We start from the raw sequence: 13,811 nt of genomic DNA, 5'->3' as shown, positions 1-13,811 counted from the left end.
CGTATAATCTAGTGGACGGAACTGGAAGCGTCTTCAACAGCGACAAAGGGCTTTCTGATTCACCCACCGCGGTGGTTTGCTAGCGAACCTAAAACATTGATGTGTATATTACTCTTGGTGTTTAGAACATAATTCTGTTTACGTGTTTACGTTTCTACTAGATCATTTAAACGTGATTTGATACGGCACGAGGCTAATCGCTCGGAACATGAGCTCACTAAGCTCGACGGAGAAAGAAGCTCTGGTGAAAGGAGAGGAAGAAGCTTTCAGGATGAAAAGAGAGGAAGAGGAGGCTATCACATTGAAAGAAGAGGATGATATTACAGTTAAAGAGGAAGATGGGAAAGAGGTTGTCAAAGTGGAAGGGGAGGAGGTAGAAGCTTTCAGAATCAAAAAGGAGGAAGATGCCATAACATTGAAAGAAGAGAATGTAGTGAAAGAGGAGGAAGAACCTTTTAGAGTAAAAGAGGAAGAGGAGGATATCTCAATAAAAAAGGAGGAAGACGTTTTGGGAGTGAAAGCGGAGGAGGCTGAAGATCAGACTACCACCAGTGAGTACTGTCTTAAAAACAGAGGCACAAACTACCCAGTTGTTGAACTAATGTGTGGTTTTAAAGGGCCATTCTGCTGAAGATCTCCTCTTGAATATGTTGTTCAATACTGTAGGAATTGTTGAAGGGGCGATCTGCCTTTGGTACATATGTTATGGGATTTCGATGTATTTTATTCTCATTCTCCATGTGGTCTATATTAAAGTTCCCCTCATCTAATATAACAGGCTCTTAAAAAATTTACATTTTTAAAATTCAATGTTGGTGCATCATTTCTACTTAAAATATCATAAGATCATAAGTTCACCATCTGTTTGATGTTCTCGTTCACACAGGAGAGAGACATGACTATCCTGGATCCTCTGGGGAGCCTCAACAACATCCTGATGTTGACGAGGCAGAGAAGAGTCTCTCCAGATCAGAACACCAGATGGTACAGCTTGATCTATCTGGGTCTGGGCTGGGTTTCTGTAAAGCACTATATGTCAACAGTGACATCAGCATCCATAATGATATGTGTCTGTGTCCCCTCTTTATGGTTACCAGGACAAAGCTAGCCCTTCCTCCCTCCCAGAGTCCTCGTGTCACGCCTCTCCCGGTAGCACCTTACTGCTGGGTATGAAGAGGTTGTCTGTGCTGCTGGTGGACTGCAGGAAAACAACGGAGCTGAGTGGAACTGTGAGAGGAGGAGAAGAGAAGAAAGGATCAGATTTGACACATCAAAGTAAGTGCTGTAGTTTAGTTTGAACAAATACAATAGATCTGCCCACTGGTATCTGTTCCCAGTAGGGCTGTCCCTGACTAATACAAATACAGCTTTGCAGACTCTTGGCATTCTCTCAACCAGCTTCACCTGGAATTATTTTCCAACAGTCTTCAAACCAAACTTTATTTGCCACATGCGCCGAATACAACAAGTGTAGACTTTACCGTGAAATGCTTACTTACAAGACCTTAACCAACAGTGCAGTTAAATGTAAATTGTCTGGTGGGTATTTGTATGAATTGTTTAGCAGTCTAATGGCTTTGGGGTAGAAGCTATTGAGGAGCCTTTTGGTCCTAGACTTGGCGCTCCAGTACCGCTTGCCGTGGGGTAGCAAAGAAAACAGTCTATAACTTGGGTGACTGGAGTCTCAGTCGATTTTAGGAGGAGTTCCCACATATGCTGGGCACTTGTTGGCTGCTTTTCCTTCACTCTGCCATCCAACTCATCCAAAACCATCTCAATTGTCAGGACACCGTTAAACGGGTGTCCTGACTCTCTGCGGTCATTAAAGATCCCATGGCACTTATCGTAAGAGTAGGGGTGTTAACCCCGGTGTCCTGGCTAAATTCCCAATCTGGCCATCAAACCATCACGGTCACCTAATAATCCCCAGTTTATAATTGACTCATTTATCCCCCTCCTCTCCCCTGTAACTATTCCCCAGGTCGTTGCTGCAAATGAGAATGTGTTCTCAGTCAACTTACCTGGTAAAATAACGGATACATTAAAAAACGTAAAAATTAAATTGGGTTGAGGCCGGTTGATTTGTGGAAGCCCGGTCATCTGATGCAGCTCTCTCCAAAAATCTCACATTTGGACTCATCAGACCCAAGGACAGATATCCACCGGTCTAATGTCCAATGCTCGTGTTTCTTGGCCCAAGCAAGTCTCTTCTTCTTATTGCTGTCCTTTAGTAGTGGTTTCTGTGCAGCAATTCGACCATGAAGGCCTGATTCACGCAGTCTCCTCTGAACAGTCTCCTCTGAACAGTCTCCTCTGAACAGTCTCCTCTAAACAGTCTCCTCTAAACAGTCTCCTCTAAACAGTCTCCTCTAAACAGTCTCCTCTAAACAGTCTCCTCTAAACAGTCTCCTCTAAACAGTCTCCTCTAAACAGTCTCCTCTAAACAGTCTCCTCTAAACAGTCTCCTCTAAACAGTCTCTTCTAAACAGTCTCTTCTAAACAGTCTCTTCTAAACAGTCTCTTCTAAACAGTCTCTTCTAAACAGTCTCTTCTAAACAGTCTCTTCTAAACAGTCTCTTCTAAACAGTCTCTTCTAAACAGTCTCTTCTAAACAGTCTCTTCTAAACAGTCTCTTCTAAACAGTCTCTTCTAAACAGTCTCTTCTAAACAGTCTCTTCTAAACAGTCTCTTCTAAACAGTCTCCTCTGAACAGTTGATGTTGAGATGTGCCTGTTACTGGAACTCTATGAAGCATTTATTTGGGCTGCAATCTGAGGTGCCGTTAACTCGTCCTCTGCAGCAGGGATAACTGGGTCTTCCTTTCCTGTGGCGGTCCTCATGAAACAGTTTCATCACATCTTCTCTAAACCAACTCTACCTTGTCACAACACAACTGATTGGCTCAAATGCATTAAAAAGGAAAGAAATTAACACAAATTAACTTTTAACAAGGCACACCTGTTAATTGAAATGCATTCCAGGTGACTACCTCGTGAAGCTGGTTGAGAGAATGCTAAGAGTGTACAGAGCTGTCATCAAGGCAAACGGTGGATAATTTGAAGAATCTCAAATATAAAATACATTTAGATTTGTTTAACACTTTTTTTTATTACTACATAATTCCGTTTGTGTTATTTCATAGTGGATGTCTTCACACCTGTTTGATGATTGAAATGCATTCCAGGGGAAATGACGGATAGGGCTGCCGTGTTTTTAGCTCTTAGGAAACTTTACACTATATTTATTTTTTGGGGATGTGTTATTTTTTTAAACATTATTAGCCCATAATTATTGTTGTGTTACATACAGCCGGGATGAGCTTTTGGATATCAGAGTCACTGGTAACTCACCAGCATTACGACCAGGAATTCAACTTTCCTGAATCTGATCCTTTGTTCGTAGCCCCCAATTTAACTGATTCCAGAGGCTGATCCAGAAAAATGCAGGTGGAAGAGAGGTACTCTGAGTGGCTTCTAGTCTGACTCAGGAGGCACCCACACCACCCACCTCTTCTGACTATATTACTTGTGGAAGAGAGGTACTCTGAGTGGGCTTCTAGTCTGACTCAGGCGGCACCCAACCCACCTCTTCTCACTATATTACTTGTGGAAGAGAGGTACTCTGAGGGGCTTCTAGTCTGACTCAGGAGGCACCCACACCACCCACCTCTTCTGACTATATTACTTGTGGAAGAGAGGTACTCTGAGTGGGCTTCTAGTCTGACTCAGGAGGCACCCACACCACCCACCTCTTCTGACTATATTACTTGTGGAAGAGAGGTACTCTGAGGGGGCTTCTAGTCTGACTCAGGAGGCGTGCACACCACCCACCTCTTCTGACTATATTACTTGTGGAAGAGAGGTACTCTGAGGGGGCTTCTAGTCTGACTCAGGAGGCACCCACACCACCCACCTCTTCTGACTATATTACTTGTGGAAGAGAGGTACTCTGAGGGGGCTTCTAGTCTGACTCAGGAGGCACCCACACCACCCACCACTTCTGACTATATTACTTGTGGAAGAGAGGTACTCTGAGGGGGCTTCTAGTCTGACTCAGGAGGCACCCACATCACCCACCTCTTCTGACTATATTACTTGTGGAAGAGAGGTACTCTGAGTGGCTTCTAGTCTGACTCAGGAGGCACCCACACCACCCACCTCTTCTGACTATATTACTTGTGGAAGAGAGGTACTCTGAGTGGCTTCTAGTCTGACTCAGGAGGCGTGCACACCACCCACCTCTTCTGACTATATTACTTGTGGAAGAGAGGTACTCTGAGGGGGCTTCTAGTCTGACTCAGGAGGCACCCACACCACCCACCACTTCTGACTATATTACTTGTGGAAGAGAGGTACTCTGAGGGGGCTTCTAGTCTGACTCAGGAGGCACCCACACCACCCACCTCTTCTGACTATATTACTTGTGGAAGAGAGGTACTCTGAGGGGGCTTCTAGTCTGACTCAGGAGGCACCCACACCACCCACCTCTTCTGACTATATTACTTGTGGAAGAGAGGTACTCTGAGGGGGCTTCTAGTCTGACTCAGGAGGCATGCACACCACCCACCTCTTCTGAGTATATTACTTGTGGGAGAGAGGTACTCCGAGTGGGCTTCTAGTCTGACTCAGGAGGCACCCACACCACCCACCTCTTCTGAGTATATTACTTGTGGAAGAGAGGTACTCGGACGGAGTGGGCTTCTACTCTGACTCAGGAGGCATGCACACCACCCACCTCTTCTGAGTATATTGCTTGCAGATGTTCAGTCTCTGGATAGTAAAGTTGACGATCTCATGGTGAGGATTCCCTTCCAGAGAGACATTGGGGATTGTAGCATACTCCTTTTCAAGGAAACATGGCATAGTGTAGTTATTCCCTCTGTAAGGCAATCAAACAGGCAAAACGTCAGTATAGGGACAAAGTGGAGTCACAATTCAACGGCTCAGACACGAGACGTATCTGGCAGGGTCTACAGACAATCACGGACTACAAAGGGAAAACCAGCCACGTCGCGGATACCGGCGTCTTGCTTCCCAGACAAGCTAAACACCTTCTTCACCCGCTATCAGGATAACACAGTGCCACCGACGCGGCCCGCTACCAAGGACTGTGGAGATCTCCTTCTCCGTGGCTGACATGAGTAAGACATTTAAGCGTCTTAACCTTTGCAAAGCTGTCGGCTCAGACGGCATCCCAAGCCACATCCTCAGAGCATGTGCAGACCAGCTGGCCGGTGTGTTTACGGACATATTACATTTACATTACATTTAAGTCATTTAGCAGACCAACTGGCTGAACATATTCAACATATGCTTCACGATGTCCACCATTGTTCCCATACCCAAGAAATCAAAGGCAACTAATTGTCCTGTAGCACTCACTTCTGTCGTCACGAAGAGCTTTGAGAGACTAGTTGAGGATCATATCACCTGACATCCTAGACCCATTTCAATTTGCTTACCGCACCAATAGATCCACAGACGATGCAATCACCATCACACTGCACACTGCCCTGGCCCATCTGGACAAGAGGAATACCTATGTAAGAATACTGTTCATTGACTGTAGCTCAGCATTCAACACCATAGTACCCTTCAAGCTCATCATTAAGCCTGGGTCTGAACCCCGCCTTGTGCAACTGGGTCCTGGACTTCCTGACGGGCCGCCCCCAGGTGGTGAAGGTAGGAGACAACACCTCCACTTCGCTGATCCTCATCACTGTGGCCCCATAAGGATGCGTGCTCAGTCCCCTCCTGTACTCCCTGTTCACCCATGAACTCAATCATCAAGTTTGCAGACGACACAACAGTAGTGGGCCTGATTACCAACAATGACGAGGCAGCCTACAGGGAGAAGGTGAGGGCCCTGGGAGTGTGGTGCCAGGAAATTAACCTCACACCCAACGTCAACAAAACAGCTGATTGTGGACTTCAGAAAACAGCAGAGGGAGCACGCCCCCATCCATATCGATGGGACCGCAGTGGAGAAGGTGGAAAGCTTTAAGTTCCTCAGCCTACACATCACTGACAATCTGAAATGGTCCACCCACACAGACAGTGTGGTGAAGAAGGCACAACAGCATCCCGCAACCGCAAGGCTCTCCAGAGGGTGGTGTGGTCTGCCCAACACATCACCGGGGGCAAACTACCTGCCCTCCAGGACACCTACAGCACCCGATGTCGTAGGAAGGCCAAAAAAGATCATCAAGGACAACAACCGCCCGAGCCACTTACCTGTTCACCCCACTATCATCCAGAAGGCGAGGTCAGAACAGGTGCATCAAAGCTGGGACCGAGAGACTGAAAAACAGCTTCTATCTCAAGGCCTTCAGACTGTTAAACAGCTTCTATCTCAAGGCCATCAGACTGAAAAACAGCTTCTATCTCAAGGCCATCAGAATGTTAAACAGCTTCTATCTCAAGGCCATCAGACTGTTAAACAGCTTCTATCTCAAGGCCATCAGACTGTTAAACAGCTTCTATCTCAAGGCCTTCAGACTGTTAAACAGCTTCTATCTCAAGGCCATCAGACTGTTAAACAGCTTCTATCTCAAGGCCATCAGACTGTTAAACAGCTTCTATCTCAAGGCCATCAGACTGAAAAACAGCTTCTATCTCAAGGCCATCAGAATGTTAAACTGCTTCTATCTCAAGGCCATCAGACTGTTAAACAGCTTCTATCTCAAGGCCATCAGACTGTTAAACAGCTTCTATCTCAAGGCCATCAGAATGTTAAACAGCCATCACATTAGAGGCTGCTGCCCTATAGGCATAAATACATAGACTATTAATATCTATCATAGACTAGGAATCACTGGCCACTTTAAGGAATGAAACACTGTCACTTTAATAATGTTTACATATCTGGCATTACTCATCTCATATGTATATACTGTATTCTATAATATTCTACTGTATCTTAGTCTATGCATTACTCATCTCATATGTATATACTGTATTCTATAATATTCTACTGCATCTTAGTCTATGCATTACTCATCTCATATGTACATACTGTATTCTATAATATTCTACTGCATCTTAGTCTATGCATTACTCATCTCATATGTACATACTGTATTCTATACTATTCTACTGTATCTTAGTCTATGCATTACTCATCTCATATGTATATACTGTATTCTATACTATTCTACTGTATCTTAGTCTATGCATTACTCATCTCATATGTACATACTGTATTCTATACTATTCTACTGTATCTTAGTCTATGCATTACTCATCTCATATGTATATACTGTATTCTATACTATTCTACTGTATCTTAGTCTATGCATTACTCATCTCATATGTATATACTGTATTCTATACTATTCTACTGTATCTTAGTCTATGCATTACTCATCTCATATGTATATACTGTATTCTATACTATTCTACTGTATCTTAGTCTATGCATTACTCATCTCATATGTATATACTGTATTCTATACTATTCTACTGTATCTTAGTCTATGCATTACTCATCTCATATGTATATACTGTATTCTATACTATTCTACTGTATCTTAGTCTATGCATTACTCATCTCATATGTACATACTGTATTCTATACTATTCTACTGTATCTTAGTCTATGCATTACTCATCTCATATGTATATACTGTATTCTATACTATTCTACTGTATCTTAGTCTATGCATTACTCATCTCATATGTATATACTGTATTCTATACTATTCTACTGTATCTTAGTCTATGCATTACTCATCTCATATGTACATACTGTATTCTATACTATTCTACTGTATCTTAGTCTATGCATTACTCATCTCATATGTATATACTGTATTCTATACTATTCCACTGTATCTTAGTCTATGCATTACTCATCTCATATGTACATACTGTATTCTATACTATTCTACTGTATCTTAGTCTATGCATTACTCATCTCATGTGTATATACTGTATTCTATACTATTCTACTGTATCTTAGTCTATGCATTACTCATCTCATATGTATATACTGTATTCTATACTATTCTACTGTATCTTAGTCTATGCATTACTCATCTCATATGTATATACTGTATTCTATACTATTCTACTGTATCTTAGTCTATGCATTACTCATCTCATATGTACATACTGTATTCTACTATTCTACTGTATCTTAGTCTATGCATTACTCATCTCATATGTATATACTGTATTCTATACTATTCTACAGTATCTTAGTCTATGCATTACTCATCTCATGTGTATATACTGTATTCTATACTATTCTACTGTATCTTAGTCTATGCATTACTCATCTCATGTGTATATACTGTATTCTATACTATTCTACTGTATCTTAGTCTATGCATTACTCATCTCATATGTATATACTGTATTCTATACTATTCTACTGTATCTTAGTCTATGCATTACTCATCTCATATGTATATACTGTATTCTATACTATTCTACTGTATCTTAGTCTATGCATTACTCATCTCATATGTATATACTGTATTCTATACTATTCTACTGTATCTTAGTCTATGCATTACTCATCTCATATGTATATACTGTATTCTATACTATTCTACTGTATCTTAGTCTATGCATTACTCATCTCATATGTACATACTGTATTCTATACTATTCTACTGTATCTTAGTCTATGCATTACTCATCTCATATGTACATACTGTATTCTATACTATTCTACTGTATCTTAGTCTATGCATTACTCATCTCATATGTATATACTGTATTCTATACTATTCTACTGTATCTTAGTCTATGCATTACTCATCTCATATGTACATACTGTATTCTATACTATTCTACTGTATCTTAGTCTATGCATTACTCATCTCATATGTACATACTGTATTCTATACTATTCTACTGTATCTTAGTCTATGCATTACTCATCTCATATGTATATACTGTATTCTATACTATTCTACTGTATCTTAGTCTATGCATTACTCATCTCATATGTATATACTGTATTCTATACTATTCTACTGTATCTTAGTCTATGCATTACTCATCTCATATGTACATACTGTATTCTATACTATTCTACTGTATCTTAGTCTATGCATTACTCATCTCATATGTATATACTGTATTCTATACTATTCTACTGTATCTTAGTCTATGCATTACTCATCTCATATGTACATACTGTATTCTATACTATTCTACTGTATCTTAGTCTATGCATTACTCATCTCATATGTATATACTGTATTCTATACTATTCTACATTATCTTAGTCTATGCATTACTCATCTCATATGTATATACTGTATTCTATACTATTCTACTGTATCTTAGTCTATTCCGCTCTGACATCACTCGTCCAAATATTTATATATTATTAATTCCATTCCTTTACTTTAGATGTGTGTGTATTGTTGTGAAATTGTTAGATATTACTTGTTAGTTATTACTACACTGTAGAGAAACAAGCATTAAGCCGCAATAACATCTGCTAAACATGTTTAACATTTGATTTGACCTCATGAAGATGGCCGAGTGAATGCCAAGAGTGTGCAAAGCTGTCATCAAGGCAAAAGGGGAGGCTACTTTGAAGAATCTCCAAATATAAAATATATATTTAGTTACTACATGTGTTATTTCATAGTTTTGATGTCTTCATTGTAGAATAATAATGTAGAAAATAAGTAAAAAATTAAGAAAAACATTGGAATGAGTCCAAACGTTTGTCTGGTACAAAAGTAGAAACGCAACATGTAACAATTTCAACGAGTTACAGTTCATATAAGGAAATCAGTCAGTAAGTCAAGTCATTGTAAATAAATTCATTCAGCCTATGTACTTGACATTACTGGGCAAGGGAACACCCACCCACTTGGAAGACAGGCCGACCCGCTGGGGAGCCAAGACCAGCCCAGCCAATGAAGCTGTCTGGGTGGCAGGTCTAAGACAATGTGGAGGTCCTGAGCTGTCAACCGTGGTCTGCGGTTGTGAAGCCGGTTGGATGCCAAATTCTCTATAATTAATTGAGTGTTCATTTCTGCCTAAGCTTATGGTAGAGAGAGAAACATTCAATTCTCTGGAAACTGCTCCAGTGGATATTCCTGCAGTCAGCATGCCAATTGCAAACTCCCTCTGAGACCTCTGCTGCAGAGGATAAGTTCATTATTCAAATTGCAGCTCAAATAACTGCTTCACTGAGTAGAAGTAACAGACATCAACATGTTCAGAGGAAACTGTGTGAATCAGGCCTTCAATGTTGAATTTATGCGAAGAAACCACTACTCAAGGACACCAATAAGAAGAAGAGACTTGCTTGGGCCAAGAAACACGAGCAATGGACATTAGATCTGTCCTTTGTCCAAATTTAAGATTTTCGGGTTCTTTGTGAGACACAGAGTAGGTGAACGGATGATCTCTACTAAAAGACACCAATAGGAAGGGACTTGCTTGGGCCAAGAAACATGAGCAATGGACATTAGCCCAGTGGAAATCTGTCCTTTGTTCTGATGAGTCCAAATTCTTGGTTCCAACCACCATGTCTTTGACACGCAGAGTAGGTGAACGGATGATCTCCGCATGTGTGGTTCCCACCGTGAAGCATGGAGGAGGAGATGGAGTGGGGGTACCTTGCTGGTCACACTGTCTGTGATTTATTTAGAATTCAATGCACATTTAACCAGCATGGCTACCACGGCATTCTGCAGCGATACGCCATCCCATCTGGTTTGGACTTAGTGGGCCTATCATTTGTTTTTCAACAGGACAATGACCCAACACACCTCCACACTGAGTAAGGGCTATTTGACCCAGAAGAAGAGTAATAGAGCGCTGCATAAGATGACCTGGCCTCCACAATCACTCGACCTCAACCCAATTGAGATGGTTTGGGATGAGTTGGACCGCAGAGTGAAGGAAAAGCAGCCAACAAATGCTCAGTATATGTGAGAACTCCTACAAGACTGTTGGAAAAGCATTCCAGGTGAAGCTGGTTGAGAGAATGCCAAGCTGTCATCAAGGCAAAGGGTGGCTACTTTGAATAATCTAATATATATTTAGATTTGTTTAACACTTTTTTGGTTACTACATGATTCCATATTGTTTTTTCCTAGTCTTGATGTCTTCACTATTATTCCACAATGTAGAAAATAGTAAAAATAATGAAAAACCCTTGAATGTGTAGGTGAGTCCAAACTTTTGATTGGTGCTGTACATTAAAATCCCTGGCAACAGTTCCAGTGGACATTCCTGCAGTCAGCATGCCAATTACACGCTCCCCTCCCTCTGAGACATCTGTTGCATTGTATGACAAAACAGCACATTTTAGAGTGGCCTTTTATTGGCCCCAGCGCAAGGTGTACCTGTGTAATGAGCATGCTGTTTAATCAGGTTCTTGAAATGCCACACCTGTCAGATGGATTATCTTGGCAAATGGAGAAATGTTCACTAACGGATGTAAACAAATGTGTACATCAAATTTGAGGTAAATAACCTTTCATTCATGTGGAAAAATTCGGGGATATTTTGTTTCAGCTCATGAAACATGGGACCAACACTTTACATAGTTATATTTTTAATCTTCCCAAAATATTTCACATTCTTTTTTTTACTTTACCCAAAATATCGTGACATTAATGAAAGTCAAAATGTTAGATATGTGTGAACTTCCCTTTATTTCTTATTTTATGTTTAAGGAAGTGTGTAGGTCACATTCTGTATCAACCCTTTCAACAACGGGGAGATGTTACTGATGTGCTTTGTGTCTTCGACGTAAAAACAAGTTTTGGACTTCCACTTTAAATGACTTTTTATGTGTAGGTCACATCCTGTATCATACAGCTATGAAGGTTATATATTTACAACCACCTGCTTGATAGGAATCTAGCGATGTCTGTGTCTTCAGTGTCTTCAGTGTCCTAGAACTGTTTAGTTAACTGAAGGTTGAATTTAGAACCACCTGCTCGGTTGGAACCCAGTGACGTCATAAAACAGAATTCAAAATAAGTCATGTAAACATATCAGTAGTTACCAGGATGCTCTACAACATTTGTTTTAAATTATGAAATGTTTGAAAACTGGCCTTGGGCTATTGAGGGATCTGATTAAACCTCATAAGGCAGTTTTATCATGTGGAGATTTCATTCATGTCTCTCTTTAAATAAACACTGTCTTTGGCAGGAGGAAAACCAAACTCTGCGGAACCAGGGACTTCCAAACCAGCAAGACAACACCTCTGCTCCCAGATTGGAAAGAGTCTTACCAAGTTAGGAAGCCTGAAAAGACATGAGAGGACACAACCAGGAGAGAAGCCACACAATTGCGCACAGTGTGGAAAGAGTTTTAACCAGTTAGGAAAGCTGAAAGTTCATGAGCGAATACACACAGGGAGAAGCTTTTCAATTGCGCAGAGTGTGGAAAGAGTTTTAACAAGTTAGGAAACATGAAATCTCATGAGCGAATACACACAGGGGAGAAGCCTTACCACTGCTCCCAGTGTGGAACTAGGTTTACCAAGTTAGGAAGCCTGAACAGACATCAGAGGACACACACAGGGTCGAAGCCACACCATTGCTCCCAGTGTGGAAAGAGTTTTAACCAGTTAGGAAACATGAGATCTCATGAGCGAATACACACAGGGGAGAAGCCTTTCCATTGCTCCCAGTGTGGAAAGAGTTTTAGCCAGTTAGGAAGCCTGAAAGCCCATGAGCGAATACACACAGGGGAGAAACCTTACCACTGTTCCCAGTGTGGAAAGCGTTTTAACCGGTTAGGAAAGCTGAAAGAACACATGAGACTGCACTCAGGGGAGAAGCCTTACAAATGCTCAGACTGTGGGAAGACATATTACTCATCACAGTCACTTAAAAGTCATATGAAAATCCACACATGTATAATAATTACTTCTAGTGTGTAAATTGATATTTCACATCTCATTGACTTAAAATTCATCAGGGGACATACACAGTGCTCCCATTATCTTATATTGTTGACTGACCATGTGTTTACCTGTTGAAACCATATGAAATTGAATTGTACAAAGTATACTCAAACATATATTTGTTTGTTTCTATTAGAAAACATGAAGTGTATATGGAGTTATGTCAGCTTGAATATAGAGTAGATCAGATTCCAACTGTTTAAATGGTCCTTTTTTAAACTCTGTGTTTATCTGACTGTGTGTGTTTATCTGGGTGTCATTCCTCCAGCACTACAGATAATCAAGTGATATTTGGATGTGATTCATTAGTTCCATTGTTGACATTTGCATTGTTGGCCCACTGATGATTTAATGACATGAAAATGTACACTGACTCGCTCACGGATTGACCCAAGCCTCCCACTGTATGAATAAATGTTGTTTCCATGTAATTTCAACTAAATAAATCCATGTGATGTTAGATCAATGATATGAAATGAAAATGACTCCATGTGATGTTTGATCAATGTAGAAAACTGATTGGATTTGTAAAAAGCATCAACATAAGGTTATTCACTGAACTTGCAACCTAAATCCAATGACAAGTGACATTTTGTGTTGATTTAATGTTAAATTCACTTTAGTTGACGACTCAAAGAAATGTAAATAGAAACTAGATGTTGAACTGACGTCTGTGCCCAGTGGGCTGGTTTGAATAAGCAGCAGGTGTTGGATCGATATCCACCTTAGTAGCTAAATTTCCGTGCAATTTGCGACAGATTTTCACGTGAATATTCTCAAATCTGCATAAAACAATATATACATTTTCCCACCAGAAATGTTTCTATCAAACAGACTCATTGCAGATTAAAGGCTTTGCGTGACAAATAAATAACTTTTGTTGTTGAATTCCCAATGGTTTCCATCGCATT

General features: G+C 40.7%; 1 pseudogene; it reads left to right on the top strand.

The window, feature by feature from the left end:
• Nucleotides 1-933: 933 nt before the first annotated feature.
• LOC124028422 lies at nt 934-13,367 on the top strand (annotated as a pseudogene).
• Nucleotides 13,368-13,811: the final 444 nt, after the last annotated feature.

The sequence above is a fragment of the Oncorhynchus gorbuscha genome, unplaced genomic scaffold (genome assembly GCF_021184085.1).
Source record: "Oncorhynchus gorbuscha isolate QuinsamMale2020 ecotype Even-year unplaced genomic scaffold, OgorEven_v1.0 Un_scaffold_4117, whole genome shotgun sequence".
NCBI classification, from domain to species: domain Eukaryota; kingdom Metazoa; phylum Chordata; class Actinopteri; order Salmoniformes; family Salmonidae; genus Oncorhynchus; species Oncorhynchus gorbuscha.
This window is presented reverse-complemented; position numbering and strand designations above follow the sequence as displayed.